The sequence below is a fragment of the Sphaeramia orbicularis genome, chromosome 11, assembly GCF_902148855.1.
Source record: "Sphaeramia orbicularis chromosome 11, fSphaOr1.1, whole genome shotgun sequence".
In the NCBI taxonomy this organism is placed as follows: Eukaryota; Metazoa; Chordata; class Actinopteri; order Kurtiformes; family Apogonidae; genus Sphaeramia; species Sphaeramia orbicularis.
The window spans coordinates 45,793,453-45,803,848 of record NC_043967.1 but is presented as its reverse complement, the minus strand read 5'-3'; positions in this window follow the sequence as shown (position 1 = coordinate 45,803,848).

The following is a 10,396-nucleotide window of genomic DNA, read 5'->3' as shown; positions in this document are numbered from 1 at the left end:
ACCTGTTAAAGTGTAAAACCAGTCCTCCTTTTCAGCTCACTTAATTTATCTTCAGAGTGAGGACAGTTTTCTCAGCCTGTAAGAAGACAACATTCAACATTTGAAGATATAGGACGAAAAGCTAAAATCTTAAAATTAAAGCTGTGATGAATAAAAACTATATTTGCCTCTGAGATGTCATGTAAGATCAAATAAGACTATTGATTCCACTATAGGGAAATTTCTCCGCTGACAGCAGCAAATCCACAAATAAATTGCAGGAAAGACAGAAAACAAAAAATATACACGTGTGAAACAAAAAATATAAAGAGAAAAAAAAAAGTGTTTCTCTAAATTTAGATTTAAATTTGAATAATATATGCATATCCATATGTAGAGGAAGTGTAAAGTTGCATGACATGGAAATACTCATGTAATGAACATGTCTAACAAGTCACAACTACTTAAGTGTAGTACTTGAGCTGCTGTGAAAGTGGTGCAAATACACTTAGTGCATGGTCATCATCAGTCGCGCACTGGTTCCACTGGTGTAGAGTAGACCTGAAGGCACCACAGACCTATTACAATATCAGATGGCACAGTCTGGTGGTGACACGCTGCACGGTCAGGGCCCCGGAGCCAAAATCCATCAGATGATTAGGAGTTCCCATTAAGATCCGGCTGGTTCCCGTCCAGTCGTCCAGTTTGGGGCAATTGATCTTTATTTCCTTCTTTTCCATTTTAAAGAGAGCCCAGTTCCCCTTTCTTCCTGCTCCACTCTCCACTCTTTTGGCTGCAGCTAAAAGGCCTCCTTGGCTAATTGCATATGTAGCTGGATCACTTTACCTCTGTGCCCGGCACTTCAGCCCCTGAACTGTTCTTGTCACTGGCAGCCTCACTGTAACAATCTCCATTTTAAAGTGGTGGGGTCAATTTCCAGTCTGCTCTCGCATCTGGCTCTGCAATTTAATTGCTATTGCATCTCCTGTTTCTCCAGGTCCCAGTGTCTGGGCTTTCCTGTCCACGCCCCCCTCCTGTGTCCTGTCTTACTCCTCTTCAAATCTTTGCCACACTAAGTTTCCCCTCCACCCCCTGAAGCCTGCTTCGACCTTGCGTAACACATAAGCTCAGAGTGACCTGAGGTGCCTGAGTTATATTGGTGTGAAGTCTAATTGGTGACATAGATGAAGATCCTTTTGACAGCACAACAAAGGCTATGGGGTGTTTGATTCACTTGTGAACTGTGTAGACCGTTATTCAATTCCTGCTTAAGTATTAATAAAGGCTTTACACACCAGGGGGAGGTTGCAAGGTGCAAGTGTATGCATGTGCATCGTGTGTGTGTGTGTGTGTGTGTGTGTGTGTGTGTGTGTGTGTGTGTGTGTGTGGCAGCTAATTTGTGGGCTGCTCATTTTTCCCATCATGGGAAGAGGAGGACAGTAAAGACTCTGGTAACCGATGACAGTCTTATGTAATTCGAGTATTAAGGAACCTCAGGGTGAACCAGGGCTGCGATGCTATGAAAGTTTTTCACAGGTTTGGACCAGTGGAGGACCGGCTCTGGAGGGACGAGAAGGAATGGTGAGTCTGATGCACATTTAGTCAGTGCTTTAAAGTTGCATGCAGGTTCTTAAAATATGTAAAAGAACGGCAGGTGATGAGCGTTACGTTCCATAAAGTCATCGTTTGACTTTGACCTTTTCAAGCGAAGTATTTCTTGTAAAATCTTTAAATATCTATTCTGTCCAATGCTGCGTTCAGAGGTCCTGTGTAAGAAACAACGATGATGCTTCTGAATTTCTTCTTGTATCACAGCAGCTTCGCTTGCAACATCACAAAAACCTAACAAATCAGAAAACAAGGATGCATACATGTTGCATTACAATCACAGAAGACAATATTTAATATACATTTAATATGAGATTAAGCTTCATATTTAACTTTGGCATTAACTACTGCATAAAACCTAATAAACTCTTTATATTCAGTTTTTAGGACATGATGTTTGCCAGCCATAACCCTCCATATCTTAAAACTGTCGACAGCAACTGATCTAAAATGTTTAATAACGTCTGAGCCACTAATCCTTTAAATACATTTCAATAATTAAAGTAAAATGCAGTTTCTCAGCTTTTCATTGTCATCAAATTTAACCCATTTGGATGTTTATAGTCTTCACCGTGAACATGGAAACACCATCATCTTTTATAACATTGATTCACCAGTAAAACTCTAACAGAGGTTATAAACACATCTTTTTTTGTTCTGTTAATTATATATTTTTTCACTTTTTTTGATTGAAATAACTGTTGAATTTGCTCTGAGCTTTTATGAACTTTAACATATCAGCAAATAAATTATAGGACAGTATCAGATTTTTTACAGGAAAATGCAAAATGCAGTGAAGAATGTTAAAATAAATGGTAATAAATGACTTAGGAAAGCTTAAACATAGAGAAAAAAGCAACTGGAAGTTGTCACAAAGATTGTTCTCTGTCTTTAACTCTTTAAAACCTGACGTGTCACCGCTGACACACCCTGCGCATATGCAGTTTGAATGGCTGTTCGTGCAATTGGAAAAATTCCAACAGTTTCTGAAACCTGAGTTGTTGCGCTTTGTAGGTTTTATTGGGTCATTATGGTAATTTCACTCATGCCTGTAATAGAAGCTGGAGAAGAAGCAGTTTTAGCAGAATTATAACATGCAGTAAATTGTAAATAATTGCTGGATTTAGAAAGATCTGGAAAAAAAAGTGCTCTGGAAAAATGGACTCACAGCATATTTTCTAACCTTTTACTTTGTCAAAATAAAATAAAAAGTGAAGGCTGAGGGTTTAAACTGTTAAGGGTTAATATGTTATCAAAGTTAACTGGTTCATGAAGTTTGTTGCATTCGTTTTGACGTTAAAGTTGTGAACAAACAGCATAAGAAACACGTTACTAGACTTGGACGTTCCAGAATGAGGCCACTAGGTCAGTATGACGCCTCCCAGAGTCATATTATCACTGTAACATAGATGTAAAACATAAAGACACATTTATAAGTTTATACAAGTCATTTTTGTTCATATTTGTTTAGATTTAAGGGAAACCAGTCAGACTTCCATGAAGACATTTTTGCCAAGACAGAAAACTGAAGTGAACCTAATAGAGTGTTAAATAAATGAGCTTTTTTCCCTCATGAGTGGAGAAGATAATATTTCCATGTTTTGAAAGAAGCTCAAAGGAAACATTATTTTGTTATGGAAATGAAGCTTGAATGAATAAATGAATAAATCATGAAAAAAAATATTTTGGAACTCCAACTTATTAGAATATAATTATGGAATAAGGTTCCAAAATGTTCTATTCGAATGGAAAATGTAATTGTCTTGTTTTTGTTTTTTTTGAGGGGGAGTTTTACCCCCTGAAATACACAACAGATGTGTCCTGTTGTTCAGCATAAGTTAAACTTCATTACTGTTATCCCTCAAAGACATAAAACTGTTTTTGTCATGACATTCAATCTTACCTAAATTATTTATTGACATTTATTATCATATTATCCTCTGTGTTGTGCAGGTATTTTCCTATCATTTATTCACTGATGATGAAGAGGTTCAAAAAAGCTCAGAGTTCATTCAAACATTCTTTCATCAGAACAGAGAAAAATAAAGAAAAAGTGATTCTTTCAGCAAAATACATCACCAAATGAACATAAAAACAAGTGTCTATAGCTGCTGTTATTTATCAGACTACATGAGTTTTATTGGTGAATCAATGTTGCAGAAGGTGACGGTGTTTTCACATTCACTACAGAGCCTCTGAACGTCCAAATGGGTCAAATCTGATGATGATGAAAACCTGAGAAACTGTATTTTACCTCAATTATTTACATTCATTGATTGGATCAGTGGTTCAGAAGTTACTAAACATTTTATATCGGTAGATGCTTTGGTCACCGGTGGATGTTTAGGTCTTAAAGGATTATCTTGTTCATAAAGAAAGCAGTATTGTAGGTCTTTCATTGTTTGAAAATCTTACATCATCCAGATCAAATACATAATCATTTTCACATCGATCAAGTAACAACTCTTTAATAATTCATCGCACAAGCAGTTATTTTTAGAGCATGAACTAAATGGAATAACGTGCCTCTGCTGCACCCTCATGAGATGCATAAAAAACATAATATATCTGAACAATTCCCTCATTCAAACCCATTAATTTTGTCCACATTGTATATTTTATATTTTGAAACTCTATCTTACTTGTTTATTTTATTTTATTTTATTTTATTTTACTCCATGTTCTATGTATGCACCAAACCACTGAAGTAAAGGGTTTGTCTCCTTTCTGTCCCTACTATGCCCACATTCATAGACTAATTCAGAAATAGTTGAATTTTTGATTCCTAGAAGGATCCATCTTATGATGCCATATATTGATATTCTCCAACTATCTAAACCTCCAGATGCTGCTACAACAGCTGAACTCACCCCCATTTGCCATCACCTCGCACCAGCAATATCTCCTAAAAATCACATCAAAGCTCTTGCGCAATTTTATCAACTTATGAAAGTGATGTCAAAGTGATCACTAAAATAACCAAAACTAACAAAAATTGACAAAATAATAGGCAATAAGAGCAAAATAAGCCACAAACTGAATGAAATTGAAGATAAAAAAAAAAAAAATAAACCCATGGATCAATGACAGTGGATGGACACACTGGGTTTATGTTCAGTTAATGAGAGATTTTCAGAAAATGTGACTTTTTCTTAATTTTATTCTGTTTTGATATAATTACCTTTGGCTTTACTTTGAGTTTTAATCAACATCTACATGTTCAGTGAATTAAACATACGAAAAAATAGCTGATTTTCACTTGAAAAAATGCAAAATTCAGGGGGTAACATTATAATTAAATAGTGACAAATCACTTTAGAAAGAAACTGTGGGAAATTACACAAAAGTCACACTGGTTCCTTATGGGTTAATCCAAAACAGTTCCATACTTATTATTGAAGACATTATCAGGCTAAAAGGGATCAGTTTTGGAGATGCTTGATATTGCATGTTTTGCTTCAGCAACTGAGTCATGCATCACTGAACATGTTGCAAAATGATTTTCCAGGCATAGTTATGCATTTTGAGACAGACACACCTATTTTTAAAATAATCCAAAGTGGGAAAAACAGATAGGACACTGGAACATGTCCTTACTACTGTGAACCTCGTTTACTTACATGGTAATAAACATGATTCTGATTCTGAACAATATGACTGGTTTTCTTTGTTTTTGGTGTTTATTTTGACCGTATAGGTTCACTTTTGGTTGTTTGTTGGTATTTGTGTTTGTGTATATATGATTTTGTGATGTATCTGAGGTGTATTCAAACCACTGTAGCAGAAGAAAATGAGGATCCAACCTCTAGTTTTAGTCTAACATTTTTTTCTGCCTCATTGTCTTAATTTTAGGAGTATATGTGTGTAGTGGCTGTGTTAGTGCTGCTGATCTGACAAGAAGAAGAAGAAGCTGGTGAATCAGACGCAGATCAGGGCTCATCATGGACCAGGCGTCTCAACCTGCGCCACAGTTCGAGGTGGATGTGGACCTGGGCTTCGCACTCTTCTTCCTCTTCCTCTTGTGCTTCTTCCTGCTGGTGACAGTGGTCCGCTGTGCCCAGACCGTCATGGATCCTTATGGCTCCATCTCCACCTCCACCTACCAGGAGGAGCAGATCACCTGAGGTGTCAAAACGAATCCACAGGACTCTGAGGAAAAAAGAAAAACACCATGAGATGAAGACTACTGGACATCATGAACAAGGAGCCACCTCAGGGATGGAAAAATACAATTATTCTGCTGTAATGGAAACTATAAGACATGTAGGAGGTTGTATTTCTCCTTTTAGCCTTTATAAAATGGTGCGTAATTAACCCTCAAAGATGTAAACCTAAAGGATCCACTGATGTAAAGCTTTAGACCCACCTACATTGAAATAATTCAGGTAAAATGCAGATTCTCAGGTTTTCACAGACATCAGATACGACCCATTCGGACGTTCAGAGGCTTCGTCATCTTCTACAACACTGATTCACCAGTAAAACCCATAGAGTTTAACAGACGACAGTGGTTCTAGACACTTGTTTGTATGTTCAGTTAGTTTATGTCGTGAAAAAATAGCTCTGGATCTTTAAGGTTTAAGTGCTTTTATTCAAGTTCTGTATTTAAGATCTGAGAAAGTGCTTGAATATTTCCATTATTTGCTGTTTTCATACTTCCACTCCACTACGTCTCAGAGGTAAATTCTGTATTTTTTACTCCACTACATGTGTCTGACAGCTTTGGTTACTTTTGATATTACACATTTTCAACTCCTTCCTGTCCTCTGAAAACTATGTGTTTCCAAATATGTTGATTTTGAATGTTTTTGTTAAGGATCCTTTATGAGTCGGGGAAACTCTGCTGCTTTTCATGGAAATAAACTCTGTAAAACAGAGAAGGCATGACAATGACAACCCCAAATGTGTTCTCAGTGGTAGAGTAAGTGCTTTTACTGAAGGAATGTACTGTGTTTCATTGAATATTTACATTTTCTGCAACTTTGTGCATCTACTTCTACTCCACCACGTCCCAGAGACATTTGACATTTGTCTTACTGCTTTTATTAATATTTTCTTTTCAGATTTTTTTCAACTCTTTTCCATCCAGTGAAGACCACATGTATAAACTTTTAATGGTTGTGATAGCCTGAAGATTTAAGTGACAAACCTCCTCCCTTTTAAACTAAATAAAGTCAAACCCCTAATGGATTCACTGAAAAATGCAATTCCACAGAACTGAAAACAGGCCTGTTTTCTTGAGCTCATGAAAAATTGACCTTTGAGAATGTGACACATTGCTGTAGATGAAACTACCAACAGTAAATGAACGACTGCAAATGAGCCTTGAAACATCATCAGTAAAATGAAAATTTTACTGCATTAATTTTACTTTTCAAACTTCAATTATGGTGATAATACAAACACACTTCCACTGAAAAAAAAAAAAAAACTTCTGCAGAACTTTTACCTGTAGTGGAGTATTTTTTACAGTGTGGTGTTACTATTTTCACTTAAAAGGATGTTAATGCTTCTTCCACCACCGCTGCTATTACACAAAGAAGAAAAAAAAGAAAAGGCAGAAAGAATCTGTGTTATTTAGTGAACATTTTACACAAAATTATGCTTTTTTACTTGTACAATAAACTTTTTGAAATAACTGCTTTGTTGTGTGAACTTATTACATATTAAGATTCATTTGTGGTGATTTTGATGCTACATTTAAACATCCAGAAGAAGAAGAAGAAGAAGAAGAAGAAGAAGAAGATCATATTAATTGGTGTTCCTGCGAATACACACAACTTTGCCAAAGATATTTGCATGTCAAGCTTTTATTAAGATGTGGTCGTGATAGAATTGAATGTTTTGATAGTTATACTTATAAAAACTGAAACAGGTGAATGGTTAATTTACAATGCAAAATCTGACTTCCTGGATCTACCTCATTCTATATAAGAGTATGAAGAGGAACAAATGACTGAACTTTGTTACCGTAGATTTAATGCTGTGAAAGGCAGCACATGTAGACTAACTGAACTAAACCATAAACAAAACTGTCATAATAATGAGTAAAATTTACAAAATAAACACAATGATCTGAATCTTTTGGTAGATCAGAGTCTCATGCCTCATATTCATATAAATCAGACACAACCAGTAAATACACTTCTTCCTCTTTTTAAAGCTTATTTTGGATATAAACTTAACTTTAATTAATTTGAACTAATTTTCTTGGGAAATTGTCTTAATATGTGGGACGAGGGGAGGGATCCAGAACCTTTTTTTTTTCTTTCAATTTCATTAATCAAAATCTGGTTATACATTCAATCAAATTCCATAGAAAAAGACTTTTTTTTCGGACTGAGCAACAATATCAAACTTATCTGAACAGTATTAGTAAAGAACATCATAAAAATAAAATAAAATAAAAATAAATAAAATAAAATAAATATCAAAATGAAGTCAGAGGTCTAATCAGGAATCAATACATTCAAATTTTCATAAACAATCAAGGCTTGTTTGGCTTTCACATGTGTCAGTGTCTTTTTTAAGTTTTTTTATTTCATTCATGTAAATTAAGAACAGTATGTGTGTGTGGGGGGGTCTTCAAAAATCTACATCTGTGTATAAATTGTTTGGCCATAATAACCAAAGTGTTATACATAATTTCTCTTTTTTTGTTTTCCATTATAACTCCGAGTTTAATGTCTTTGTAGTCCACTTTGGGTGACTGAGTGTTCTTCTCAGATGTCCAGTCTTGAAATGCTGTCCAAAATGTCCTGGTGTATGGGCAGTCAAAAAATAAATGTTCTAAAGATTCAATTTCGAATTCACAAAAAAACACAGTTATTTTTCTCAATATTAAATCTTTGTCTCATAAAGTCATTGCAAGGATAAATATCATTTAGTGTTTTAAAATGACTTTCTTTCGCTTTTGGGGGTATGGGTACACACTAAGAAATGATTCATGGGGTTAGAAAGTTATGCTTAAAATCAAGAGCTTTTTCTGCTTAAAAATTAAGTTTGTTACATGTACACATTTTAATCAGTTGAGAAGTTATTTTATTAAGTTGGTCTAAATAAAAAATAAGGGAAACAGTCTTAACTTAATAACATATCAATTTTGAACAGACGTTTCTGCCTTTAACTTAACAAAGAAGTATATTAAGTTAGTACAACTTAAAAATCTTGTAAGCTTCCTCTAAAAGCTGAGTTCAAAGCTGCCGTGCCTGGACATGTTTTACTGACAAACCACGCCTACCACAAGAAATGGAGGGTGTTATGGAAAAAATATTACTCTATTAATTCGTCTAAAATAAAGAAGGATAAGTTCAAACGTTCAGTGTCAAAGAAATCCCTTTATTTGGAGCTCCATAGAAAGAGATACCCCTCAGACAAAGACTGAGACGGTCTGACCCCAAAAATACAAATCACCCTGTAGTCTTCTGTCTCCCATGAGAAAATTATGATGTGTGGAAAGTGTTTTGGTTAGTGTCAGGAACTTAGAGATAAGACCCCTGTGAGAAATGTGGGTTTGGCCTTCTACTGTGGACACAACACAAAAGAGGTCCAAACTGCTCTATAATACACAGTGACATGAATATATCCGAAATAGAGTTAGAAGCCTATATGATATATGAAATATATATGAATATATATGGATATAAGTAATATTTCCATTACAAGGGAAACAGAAAAAAAAAGGGAGAAACACGATTTTGAACTGAACTTTACTAAACTTTAAGGCTTGATAGAATTTAGCCTTGTTTCTGCAGCAGTAGTTTTAATTATTCAAGGAGTGAATAACACACATTTTGCTCCTTTCTAAGTTAAAATTGTAGTTTATATTGTGGCGTGTTTGCCACATTGCATTGTGGGTATTGGGTATATTGTTGAAAATGTGTTCTTTTCTGTGCTGGGGTTCAGCAGGGTGTTGGTGTTAATTTGGAGTTAATGTGTGCATGCTAATGTTTACTGGCCTTTTTGTGTTTGTTTTTGTATTTTTATAGAACTGCACCATGAGTCAGAGCCAGAGGCCAAACCAGCCCTTTACTGTTTATTGACAACCACATATATATCAACCAATATATTACCTTACTGCACAACAAAAATAATTAACTGTTTATATTTGTGTGGGGAAACCAGCATTGTGTACAATTGCCATAATACCGTGCAGACAAAACCAGTTATTAAGATGCATAGAAATATAACACGCAGCTTGATCATGTGACTGGAATTTCTATGTGGAATTTGTTCTGATGTACAGAAATAAGTTAGGCCAACTCAAAAAATTAAGGTAACTACCTGTATGGACATTTTTGAGTAGAATAAAGTAAAACAATAAGTCAGTTTAACTAAATGGAGTAGTTTTTACACAATTAAAATTAAGTTGGTTCGACTTAATTAAGCTTGTAGAGTAAAAAGCAAATCATGTTGTTTGCACTTAAGTAATAGTGTTTACCGAACTACAGAAGTCTTGCAGCATTTAAGCAATTTGCCAAATTGAAATAACTTCAAAAGATTAATGGAAATTGTTGCCTCAATTTTTTATGTTGAGCCAACTAATAAGTTTTTAGAGTGTTAGAGTCAGGTATTTGGTTCTAATCCTGATTATAATTTCTTTAGGATAATCTTTTAATACATTTTTCCGTTTTAATGGTAAGGGGAAAATGTTACATGTGAGGGCACCACGAGGGGATCCAGAACCTGGTCACAGCCTCCTGTCTGAGGTGAAGCAGACTGGGTCCTGTAGTAGCCCAGTACTTCCACCAGATGGCGGCAGTGTACCATGTGCCATACAAACTGCCATTAGAAACGCAGAAGAAGGAAA